Source organism: Myodes glareolus, chromosome 16 (genome assembly GCF_982192425.1).
Source record: "Myodes glareolus chromosome 16, mMyoGla1.1, whole genome shotgun sequence".
NCBI classification, from domain to species: domain Eukaryota; kingdom Metazoa; phylum Chordata; class Mammalia; order Rodentia; family Cricetidae; genus Myodes; species Myodes glareolus.
This window is the reverse complement of record NC_142041.1, coordinates 7,199,660-7,212,468: the sequence shown is the minus strand read 5'-3', so window position 1 is coordinate 7,212,468 and position 12,809 is coordinate 7,199,660. Positions and strand designations below refer to the sequence as shown.

Genomic DNA, 12,809 nt, shown 5'->3' with positions numbered 1-12,809 from the left:
AGGTTTGTTTGAGCTTACCCCTCCAAGTCAGAGTTCATCGCTGAGGGAAGTCAGGGTAGGAACTCAAGTCTTAGGGGAATACTGCTTGCCAGTTCACTCTCAGTCTCGCTCTCTGGACCGTGCAAGCTATCTTAGACACTTGCCTAGGGATGTTACTGCCCACAGTGGGTTAGACACTCACACATTAATCATCTGTCATAACAACCCCTCATGTCAATATGGTCTGGGCACTACTACGAGATTACCTCGGATGACACTAGGCTATGTCAGGGTGAGATCTAAAGCCAGCTAGGACACCATCTCAACGCCCTGTAAATATAATGTGCCAACTCCAGGTCCCACACAAATGTCTTATCTTTGCCTCCTCTATTCTTCTCTGGACTGTACATGCGGATCTGATCCTCCACCTGCAGAATTCTGTCTGTGTCCCCACCCCAGACCCATCAGGAAGATCATTCAATGTCACTGTGAGGTGGGAATGCCGCACTGGAGTCCATGACAGTAGAAACCTTGCCCTGTTTCCAGAAAATAGTGAGATCACGAGCTAAACAGGAAAGGGCAGAGGAAGACTGTGAGGAAGTAGATAAATGTGTACAGGCGACCTTCTCACCTAACCTGGCTGTAGAAGGGTGCGAGGAGGTAATTTTGGGTGAAGAGTGGAAGGATGGGTTGCAGGGTCTCCTTAGGTACCCCAAGCTGACCTGAAATTCTCTGTGGCCCTGTCTTAGGGTCACTATTGTTGTGATGGAAATGCCATGACCAAAACAACTTCGGGAGGAAAGGGTTTATTTCCATTACACTTACATCACTGTTCATCATCAAAGGAAGTCGGGACTGGAACTCAAACAGCAGGAACCTGGAGGCAGGAGCTGATGCAGAGGCCATGGAGGGTGCTGCCTACTGACTTGCTCCTCATGGCTTGCTCAACCTGCTTTCTTATAGAACCCAGGACCACCAGCCCAGGGATGGCACCACCCACAATGGGCTGGACCTTCCCTCACTGATTACTAATTAGGAAAATAACCTATCATTGGATAGTATGGGGTCATTTTCTTAACTGAGGTTCCTTCCTCTCAGATGACTTTATCTTATGCCAAGTTGATATAAGACTATTCAGGACAATCCCTGACTGGCCTTGAACTCAAGCTCCTGAATCCACTTCCTCATCTTTCACAGCACTAGAATTACAGGCATGAGCCACCACCCCCACACAGTGAAAAGCTCTGGGAACTTGGGCAAGATCCTTCCTTGTATTTGTGTCCAGGGAGGAAGCCACCAATGAAGAGGTTGGGGAGACAGGAAGTTGAAAGGACACTCAAGGGATAGCAGGAAGCAGAGAACGCAGGAAGGTGAGAAGTTCAGTCTGCACGGTGAAGGAGCACGGTGAAGGAGCACGCTTCCTCAGTGGGCAGAGCAGGGCGTGCCTGAAAAGCTCATGTGCGGCACTCAGTAAAGGGAGGAGCCACAACTGAGTGCATCTGTTGAGATCTGGTGAGGTCATCGTCTAAGTCATTCCATGGTGTAGCTAACAGTGGCTTTTCAGGCTGTGTCTCGCTCTAGGAGATTTCCTAGAGTGAGAAGGGATGGCTGCAGGCCTTGGGTGACCTAGAAACTGCCCCCTGTCAGGCACCGCCATCCAGCACAGACTGATGTGTGACTTGCTCCAGAACAGAGAGGGAGTCGTCTGATAATTTCATTGGGACGAGCGGAGACTGTGGGGACATGCAGGCACATTAAAATCCTATCAGGAGAGCTGGAGAAATGGCTCAGAGGTTAAGAGCACTGGCTGCTGTTGTTGGAGATCGCTTGTTCATTTCCAGAAGCTCAGATCTGAAATAATCACACAGAAATTTGTATTAATTAAATCATTGCTTGGCTGATCACTTAAGCGTATTGCTAGCTAGTTCTCACATCTAGAATTAACCCATTTCCATTATTTTATATTTTATCATGAGGTTTGGGGCCTACAGGCAAGGTTCCAGCTGGCAGCTTGGGTCTTTCCCCTCTGGTGGCTACAGGCGTCTCCTGACTCCCCCTACTCTCTCTATATGTATCTCTTCCAGCCTGGCTATGTTCTGTTAGGCCATTGGCTGAGGGAAACTCTTTATTTGTTAATCCACAAAAGCAACACATATACAGAAGGATTTCCCATACCAGGCTGCTCTTCCAGAGGTCCTGAGTTCAGTTCCCAGTCAACCACATGGTAGCTCACAACCATTTATATAAAGAGATCTGGCATCCTCTTCTGGACTGCAGGCATACATGCATGCAGACCACTGTATACATAATAAGTACATAAATCTTTAAAAAGTAATAAAAACCCATTACACATTAAAAAATAAAATAAAATCATATCAGGAAAGGCAGGTATAAGAACTTACCAGACACACCAGACCACATCCTGGACCCATAAATGATACCACCTAACACTAAGAGGGAAACCATAGCAACCTACCATCTGATGTACGGTGTGCTCGTCAAGGACCCAGAACTCCGATTTGGCTCCATTCCCCTTGATTAATTCAATTAATTAATTCCCCTTGGTTAATGCAGCCTGCTCAGTGTTTTCCCATCCGTGTGCTCCCCAGTCCGGCTCAGGCAAGGAAGAAGTTGGCCACCTCAGAAGGTCATCATCTTTGCTACCTAGTCTGGGCCTTCCTTCCCTATCTGTCTGTCTGTCTGGAATCTGTCTAACTCTTAGTCCCTCATTCTCAGAGGACATCCATGGTGATTTGAACGAGAATATTCCCTGTGGCTCATACATTCGGGTGTTGGCTCCCAGTTGGTGGACTGTTTAGGAAGAGCTAGGAGGCGTGGCCTTGCACATCACTGGGCTTTGAGGTTTCAAAATGCTCCGGGTCCAGTCCCTCTTCCACCTCCATCTTTGGGATAACATACAAGCTCTCAGCTGCTGCTCCAGCACCACGCCTGCCTGCTGCCCTGCTCCCCGCCATGATGGTCATGGACTCACCTTCTGAAACCATAAGCAAGACCAGTGTCTCCTCACAGTAACAGGACAGTAACTAAGGCACACCCTAACTGCTGTTAAGGGTTTGGGGCGTACGCCACTCTAACTTCTTCTAAGCTAGCAAGGAGGTCAGTGTAGAAATGGCAGGAGTTAGAGTACATCAGAGTTAGGGCCCATGATAAAACTCAACAGATGGCAAGGACCCATACCATGAGACAGCCCTGTGGGGGCAGTGTCCGTCCTTGAAATGTGCCGTGTGAGTGAGCTGGCATCTGTGACACAGAAAGGGGAGACTGTTACTACTGTTGTAAGTATTCCTGAGTGTGCAGTCAAGGTGACTGTTAGTACAGTTGTAAGTATTCCTGAGCGTGCAGTCAAGGTGACTGTTAGTACAGTTGTAAGTATTCCTGAGCGTGCAGTCAAGGTGACTGTTAGTACAGTTGTAAGTATTCCTGAGCGTGCAGTCAAGGTGACTGTTAGTACAGTTGTAAGTATTCCTGAGCGTGCAGTCAAGGTGACTGTTAGTACAGTTGTAAGTATTCCTGAGTGTGCAGTCAAGGTGACTGTTAGTACAGTTGTAAGTATTCCTGAGTGTGCAGTCAAGGTGACTGTTAGTACAGTTGTAAGTATTCCTGAGCGTGCAGTCAAGAAAGCAGTCGGGACAGTTCTGCCCTCACTCGAGGGAAAGAAACCGTCTAAAGAATCCTTGGCAGTCTGTCTGTTACCAGAGGTAAGGCTGTTGATTTCGTGAGAGGACTTGAGACATTTTCCACTGGCAGCATCAGCTCTGAATTGGCCGTCAGGTCTCCCCTATTACAGCCTTGAGAGCAACATTAGGAGACAAAGTCAATGAGGAAAAAACCATTCAATATAATGATTAACACAAGTTTGGGTTAGTAAGACGAAATGTGAGCATACAGGTGACTGGACTGTGTTCTGGGGTGATGCAGGACAGGTTAACTGTGCAATCTGTTGTTTGCTACCTCAGCTCCTGCACAAGGGCCAAGTACCTGGAAGCTTTGTAAATGAAACCAGGTAAAGCCACCATCTAACTGACAACTTAAAAAAAGAAAAAAGAATCATATTGAGCCCTTTTTTATAGGATTGCTCAGCAACATCCCAAAGACACCACCCAAGTGTTCTGAATAATTTCCCAAAACCTATGAGTTTGATGGCAGGGTGTGTGGTACCCTCCTTTAATTAGGAAGCATACTGTAGGCCTAAAGTGCTGTTGGCACCACAGGGGTGGGGGCTAGCAAGGCGGTTCAGCGTTTAAGAAGTGACCTTACTGCTCTTGTGGAGGACACAGATGTCAGGCTGCCCACAGTCTCACGGTCTTTACATCACCCTGTCCCTGCAGCCCCTTAGCATGGGTCTCAAAGACCCCTCCACCCCCTTTCTTGCACAAGGACTCTCGCCCTCAAGGGTGGCTGGTCTCACATGGAGATTCCCATAGACCTACAAAGTCACCTCTTGTAAATAAAGTCACATCTACAGGTACTAGATGTCAAAGACAGGTGTGTTTTGGGGATGACACATATCAACCTGCTGTACTAGCTTCGCACTAATAAATGTCAGGAATTGACCCCACTCCCATACCCAGACAAACCTGTTCCCTTCCCTTTTTCAAACTTTTTAATATATAATGCCAAGAATTCTCTACACCAGGCTACAGGGACAAGCTTGCTCTGGTGGAAGCTCATTATAGGCCTCCCCTCCAGTGCTTGGGGCAGCAGGCGATAAAAGAATTGGGAGAGGCAAGAAGCCTTCATCCTCAACAAAAAGAGCAAAACAAGCACCAGGCTGTGTTCAGACATCAGGTCACCATGTTCTATTGACCCAGGTATCCCGGAGGGACAGTGCAGGGCAGGACCAGGGCTTGCGGGTTCCTGTGAGAGTCGTGATCCCTTTCTCAGGTCACCCACATCTTCAGAAGCGGCCAGAGGAGTTCTACTCAAGCCGCTCACCCACTTTTGCTGCACCCCAACCTTGAGGTATTCATTCTAACTCTTTGAAGCTCACAATAAAATTAGACAGATAATGACACCCATAGACTTAAATTCCTTCTCCAGCCAGGCTAGCTGTGAATGAGCAAGCAAACCCTTCCTCCTGGGCTTGTGGAGAGGAGTGGGGTCCAGGCCCACAGTCAGCACTCCACCGCGTGGTCTGACAGAGCCACGGGATCAAGGGCAGAGCTCCGCCCACCCACCTCCCAGCCTGGGGAGCACCTGTATTTTTGAAACCTCAACTGGAGTAAAACTGTTTTCTTGGCTTCTACACACACACACACACACACAAAAGAATTTTAGAACTAGAGTTGAGGCTTATTAAAGATATTTTAATAAATATTCCCAGTATAAGGATTAAGATAAAGAGGGCACTTGGGAAGAAAGTGAGACACAGAGGCTTATTAAAGATATTTTAATAAATATTCCCAGTATAAGGATTAAGATAAAGAGGGCACTTGGGAAGAAAGTGAGACACGGAGCTGAAGGTGTGGGCTTCTCAAGGACAAGTCACACTTCACAGTCTTTATAACAGCCATAGAACCTCAGCGGGGTTTGTGTTCTCATGCCCCTGGCTTTCCTGCCCTCCTCAAGTTTGTCTTTGTTTCTGTTTTCAGCTCATTTGTATTTGTTTTATTTTTAATTTGTGTGTGGGGTGTGTGGGTGTTTTGCCTGCATGTTTGTCTGCTGCGACCCACATGTGTGCACTGTCTGCAGAGACCCAAAGGGGAAGTTGGATCCCCTGGGACTGGAGTTACAGGTGGTTGTAGCCACCCTGTAGATGCTGAAAATGGAATCTCTTCTGTAAAAGCGGCCAGGGCTCTCAATCTCTCAACCTCTCAAAGCCAATCTGCCACGCCCACCCCCTCAGTCCTGATTGGATGAAAGTGTCCGGCCACACAGCAGGAGGACCTCTCAGCATCCACCTGGATGGACAAACTCCTCCCCGTCTTTAACTACACGTGCACAGGGCCACCCACACACAGGTAACTCCTAAACCTTCATTGTTCTACTGCTCATGGCCGCCCAAGTCATCCATGTCCACAGCAAACTCTCACCACTCTCCCCTCCTCCCGGGATGGATGTCTGTCTACATGAGTCACATCTCCACACCAAGCATCCCCACAGCTCTTATTACTGCCAGGACTGCATAGACAAGGCCTTTAGGCAGAAATCCAAACCTCCTCGAATGTCTCTAAGGCCCACTGTGGCAAACACTAGCCCACTTCTCCTGCTCTTCCTCCCATCCTCCCAGCAAACTAGAACCATTCTGAGATCCTTACAGTATCTAACCTCGCACCCCACCCCCTCACTTCTGTGTGACTGCTAAATTGTTCCTGTTGCCCAGAACATTCTTCTGTTCATTCCTCATACTATTTACTCAACCTTCCAGACCCAGCCCTTCAGAAGGGCCTGTCCACATTCTCTTCCCGGCTCCTGTGGCCTGCTGTCGGAACGCTTGACACACAATTTGTGTCAATACCTGCTGCTATCTGCCCGCTCCACCTGCCACGTCATGTACCACCTAGCCCAGAACAAGCTCTCTGAAGTTTAAGGCTGTCTACTCTCTATGTTTGCAGAGCCTGGCCTGGCTAACACCTGCCCCTCCATGCCAGCACCTTGAATTGTTCACTGATATGTTCAAAGCCCAGGTCAGAGCAACACGGCATTCAAGACAGACCTAGTTAAATCCTCACCAAAACCATTTTGTGCAGTGCAAGCAACATGGGCAACACCCCTAATAGCTTTTCAGTGGGAAGTGCCAGAGTACTCTTTATGAGGCCATCCCTTCCTCAGGCTTCCCATGAAAACTAAGCCGTGCAGGGTTTGCTAGGAGACTGGATTAATGTAGCTATATATAGAACTTTCCAGCAGCCAATCAGTGGAATTAAAAAATCACCATTAGAAACAGTAGCCAAACCACACACCCCGGAGAAGCCAAGACTCTGATAGCATCTCACTTGCTATTGGTTCAGGATTAAATCTTCTAAGAAGAGTTGAGGGCTCACACCACATATCCTTTGTGACTGATGAGAGCTGTGAATGTCTTGGCTAGCCAGCCTATAAGTGCCAAGTGTGATTGGAAGTGTGTATCTATTGGAAGACTGTAGTTTACTAAAGAGGTGAGGACCCTTTGACCTCAGGTTTAGACAGAGAGATGTCAGACTCACCAAGATTCATTTAGAAGTTACCAAGGACTTGCTTGCAAGCATTTTCATGTCTGACTGCCAATTCTGAACTTAGCAATGGATAAGAAAAGGTGAATATTTAAAACCATGTTCTTTTAGAAAATAGAAATGTCAAGACCTTCCTCCAGTCACCCACTGATGAACCACACCCCCTTACATACACCCTAAGCTATAGCAATGTTGGGTGACATTGGCTCCAAATGCATCTTGTGCCTTCCCTGCCTCTGCTACTTCTTTTTCTCCTCCCCCTCCTCCTCCTCTTCTTCCTCTCCCCCCTCCTCCTCTTCTCCCCCTCCTTCTATTCCTCCCCTCCTCTTCACCCCCTCCTCCTCCTCTTCCCCCTCCTCCTCCTCCTCCTCTTCTTCTTCTCCTTCTTCTTCCTCTCATTTCATGAGGAGGGAGCATGATTGGGGCCACAGTGTTTGTGGAGAGCAGATCTCTCTCCTTCCATGTTTCCATTGTTCCTTTGCCAAGGCCCAAGCCATTGTGCGAGGGTAATGGAGATAGTACTCACTTCTGCCCACATTAAGCTTCTGTCCACCTGCCCTTGAACTACATTTTCTGGCCTCCTTTATTTTTGTATCTTAAGGTAGTGTGTCACTATACAGTCCGGGTTAGCCTCAAACTCATACAGATCTGCCTGCTTCTGCCTGCCCTTCATCCCCCAAGTGCTAAGATTAAAAACAAGCATCACCACACCTGGTTCTGGAAGGTTTTGTAACCAGAAATGGTCAGGTAACAAAGTTCTAGCCAAGAAGATTTATGAGCCACCTCTAGGCCTGTGCTGTGTGCTCCTCAGACCTTTCATTGCCTAAGTGACCATGACCAGGCCAAGGCCTCACACAGCTCCTATAGAACAGTGGAACAAAGCGACAAGAACAAGAAACCCGGTGACCTCATGGCACTGAGCTGCCCTGCCTGCCTCAGTTTCCCTCTGCAAGTACACTACCACACAAGAGAGAAGGGAAATCACACCTGGTGGTTGATCCCTGCACCCTGACATAGCTAACCCTCTGCCATCTGCCTTCAAGAAGCTTCCCCAAGAGCTGTAGAGTGTGAGCCTTGGTGAGAATGCTCACACCACACTCACGTGGCATTATCGGACCTGTGTGTGTTTGTAGAGGACTGTAAGACGCCCGTGGTAAGGCCTCCCTGATTTCTTCTGTGGTGTCCCCACAGCAGTCAGTCTGTGGAACGGAGTGAAACCACAGCCCTTCCCACTCAAATTCTCCTTTTAGAGCTGAAACAAAGATAGCAACCGTGAAGGCAATGCACAACAGATTCACAGAGGAAACCAGAGAGACTGCAGCTGCCGAGGGAGAGGCCTGGTTGCTCAGCCAAGACTAGGAAGTCTCCAACAGTAAGTGTGTTGTGGTGACAAACTCTGCAGAGAGTTCGTGCAAGACACAGGTGGTTACTGAGACCTTGGCTAAAGTCTCTCTTTCTTGATACCACAACCCTCAGGAGACCCTGGGGGAGATGGCCACATGTTTCTAGGCCCCAGATAGTCACTTCTGCAGCCTAGAAAGCCTCTACCGGGTACTTAGTTGTTCATAGATCCATGCCTATGAATATTGTTTCTCAGAGATACTTGCCCCAAAGGCAGGTAACGTTGTTCTACCAGCCCATAGGAATGACAGACTATGTCCAGGTCCTCAGAAAAACACTCATATGAGGTCTGGGACTAGGCCACTAGGCTTGAAAGCCAGCTTCATCACTCAACTGCTGTGCACACTTAGGCACATAACAACGCTGCATCTCCACTTCCTCCCTGTAAAACAGACATAACACAACCATCTCATGACGCTATGTGGGGTTTAGTTTCTACATTAAGGCACTCAGAAACTGGACACATAGAAACTTGTCTGGTCAGCGGTACATGGCGGTCACGTGGTCACTTACATGCTTGTCCTACTGTCCTCACCCCTGCAAGTGGCTCGCTCCCTACAGCGCTCTGCCCCAGGTAGAAAAACTGCTTCTGATCACATAGTAACCTTCCAGGTCAGGGTGTAGCCCAGGCATGCAGGAAGCTCAGCAGGAGGCTCAGCAGGAGGAGCAGTGAGCCAAGTAGACAGACAGACGGAAACAGTGGAAGAAGGCATATCAGTCATCCTTCTCACTGGGACAACAAGGACAACCGAATGGAGTAAGGGTTTCTTCTGGCTCACAGTAGCTCTCATGATGAGAGCCATGATGTCCTCATGGTGAGAAGACAGCCCACGGTGGCAGGGGCAGCGTGGTGATGGGTCACATGCATCCCCGGTCAGGGAGGCAGAGGGATGAGTCCTGGTTCTCAGCTCACTTTCTCCCATTTTAATTTTTAAAAATCATGTGTGTGACCTGGGTGTGGTGACACACCCTTTAATCCCAGCGCATGAGAGGCAGAGGCAGGTAGATCTCTGTGAATTCGAGGCCAGTCTGGTCTGGTCTACAAGAGCTAGTTCCAAGACAGGCTACAAAGCTACAGAGAAATCCTGTCTTGAAAAAAAAAATCAAAGAACCTTTATTCAAGCAAAAGCTTGGACCCTCCATCTGTCCAGAGAGCAAGAGAGTGCTCAGCCCAGTTGGGGTAGCATTTTCATCATAGTAGAGGTTGGGGTGAGGGGATTTCCAGGGTTCAGGACTCTGATTGGCTGACATTTGTCCAGGGGTCTTGACAAAAGGGGAATAGTTGAGTCCTGGGCTCAGGGATGCCTGGTGATCTTATCTAATCTTATCTAATGGTTGGAATGTCAGGTACCCTTTAGATGCTGGCCCTCAGCTTATGGCTTTTCCAGGAATCTGGTGCTGCCTGCTTTTGGTCATTAGCATCTCCTCAGCTCCCTGTCACCCCTTATACAAAGAGTCTGGAAAGTAATACCCGCATCCATCTTTGGAAGCCCCCTTCTCCTGAGAGTCACCTTGGTCCAGACTCCACTGCCAGGAAAACCCACCAAGCAGTGACCCTTCCCCAGGGAGAGCCAAAAAGACCGCCAAGCGGTGGACCACTCCCACAGGCTATTTAGGCTGCTGCCCAAAAAAGGAACATGTGGTCTCGGGTTTCACATGGTCTCCCAGTCTCTCTCTTTTCCTCACCGCCGTGCTCCCAGCCACCCGGAATATTGCATTAAATATGGGCATCTTTTATTCGTCTAATTTGGTCTGATTGGAATTATTTGCGTCGGCGGAGAGGTTCGTCTGAAGAAATATATCTAAAACCCACCATGGCAGCTGTGTGGCCTGGGCCCCAGGTATGACCAGGCTGCCCTGGGCTCCACAGGTCACGCCCATCTGTGAGAGAGGGGCCTGGAGGTGCCTCTTCTTTCAAGACTTAGCGGGCACAGAAGTCATGAGTATGGCTTTCCAGTTGAGCTATAGGAGCACTGTCCCTGGATATGAGCCTGTCACAACTTTCTATTCCCACTCCATACGCAAACTAGAGGCCCCTAGGCACCTTGGAGCTTGGCAGTAACCTACTTTGCCCCACAGACTTCCTTCAGAGTCAGGCTGGATTCCAGGCTGGTTTCTGTCACACACACACACACACACACACACACACACACACACACACAAACATACCATCTTAGTTCAGAGAGAAGTTCGGGTCAGCACTGGTACTGTCACATCTGCTTTGAGTGGGGTACCTCAGAATTCCAGATCCTTCCTTCCCAGACACTTAACGCCTCCTGAGCAGCCGCACCCTGACAGCTGGCACCAGTCCTGCCTCTGGACAGATGCACCCCGGTGCGGACCACTGCCAAGCCCCAAATGCTTACTCTTTACCTGGGGAAGGGGCAGGCTCAGAGAAGGAACACATGGGAGAACAATGGAAGTCGGGGACGAAGAGTGAATGCCTGGGAGAGTAAAGTCCTGGCATTGAGGGTCACATTGCTCTTAATAAATCTGTGACCTTGAGTAATTTGCTGAATTCATTCAGACATTTTATTTCACTTGAGACAGGGTCTTACTTAGATACTCCTAGGTTGGTCTGGAACCTGCTGTGTAGACTGAGCTAGCCTTAAACTAGAGGCAAGTCCTCCTGTCCCTACTTCCTGGGTGGGATCACAGGCATGCACCACCATGCCTATCGCAAACATTTATTGAGCACCATCTGTGTACTCAGAGGCTGAGTGTGAGTCGGGTTCCTCACAGGAAACTGTAAGGAGAGTGGTGTGGGCAGTGCTTAACAGAGTGCCTGGTTCACTGTAAGCAATGTGGGTGGCGCTTAACATGGTGCCTGGTTCACGGTGAGCAGGTAGTCTAGGGATTACTGTTGTGATACAGCAAGTGTTCAGGGGACAGAATTTGACTTTTTTTTTTTTTTATTCAAGTATCCGAAAACACTCTTTCCACTTCCTCCCCTCCTCCCAATACCCTCCCGCTCCCCCCACTCCCTCTCCTCCTCCCTCACCATTCCCAAGAGCAGTCAGGGTTTCCTGTCCTGTGGGGAATCCAAGTTCCTCCCCCCTCCCTCCGGGTCCAGGAAGGTGAGCATCCAAACAGGCCAGGATCCCAAAAAGTCAGTCCATGCAGACGAAACAAGACCCAGTGCCATTGTCAAAGGCTTCTCGGTCTTCATTTGGACCTCGGGGGCTCAGTCAGCCCCCATGTCAGCCACATTCAGAGAATCTGGTTTGATAAATGCTCATTCAGTCCCAGTCCAGCTGACCTTGGTGAGCTCTCATTCGATCAGTCCCCTTGTATCAGTGGGTGAACGCACCCTTCGCGGTCCTGACTTCCAGTGCTCCAATGTGGGTCTCTGTCTCTATCTCCATCCATCATCGGATGAAGGCTCCCTCTGATTTTGCTTTCCTTGCTCACGATCTACCTCCCTCTGCTTCTCATTTGGACCTAGGGAGTTAAGTCCAGTGCTCCAATGTGGGTCTCTGTCTCTATCTCCATCCATCGCCATATGAAGGTTCTATGGTGATATGCAAAATATTCATCAGTATGGTTATGGGCCAAGGCCAGTTCAGGCACCCTCTCCTCTGCTGCCCAGGGAACAATCTGGGGACCTCTCTTTGGGCCTGGAAACCCCTCCAGAATCAAGTCTCTTGCAAACCCTAAAATGGCTCTTTTAGTTGAGATATAAACTTCCCTGCTCCCAGAACCATCCTTCCTCCCTCCCCCTCCCATTCCCCCAGTTTGACCTTTTTTTAGTTATTATTTATTTATTTTGTATGAGCATTGGTAGGGGTGCACGCACACCACATGAATGTGTGGAGATTAAGGGACAACTTGTGCAAGTCAGCCAGTTATCTCCTTCCATCACGTGGGACCCAAGAAGCAAATCCAGATCATTAGACTTGGTTCCTTTACCCAGCTGAGCCATCTCACTGGCCCAGGGTTTGTTTTTGACATGCAAGCCATACGGACCTGGGAAAACAACATGGGACCGTGAAAGCACAGAAAATAAATATTGCCTTGCTTCATTTTCAGCACCGCCTTGTAAGTTGGGTGGTGTGTTTTAAGACCCAGGCTGGGGATACAGCGCATCCAGAAGAGATCTTCCCTAGCCGGCACAAGCCTCTGGGTTTGAACCCCAATGTTGCATAAGTTGGGCTTGGTAAATTCCAGACCAACCTCTGGGTTCCTGCCCTGAGTTCCTGCTATGGTCTTCATGGATGATAGGCTACCCCAACCACTGCTGAAATAAACTATCTCCTC

At 48.9% G+C, this 12,809-nt stretch overlaps 1 long non-coding RNA gene across 1 annotated transcript in view; it reads right to left on the bottom strand.

Moving 5' to 3' along the window:
* Nucleotides 1-769: 769 nt before the first annotated feature.
* LOC125391334 (uncharacterized) overlaps nucleotides 770-12,809 on the bottom strand; it is a 52,891-nt gene continuing 40,851 nt past the window's right edge. The window contains exon 2 of the long non-coding RNA XR_014997243.2: nucleotides 770-1,830. This is a non-coding gene — a long non-coding RNA (uncharacterized LOC125391334). The remainder of the gene's footprint in view (nucleotides 1,831-12,809) is intronic.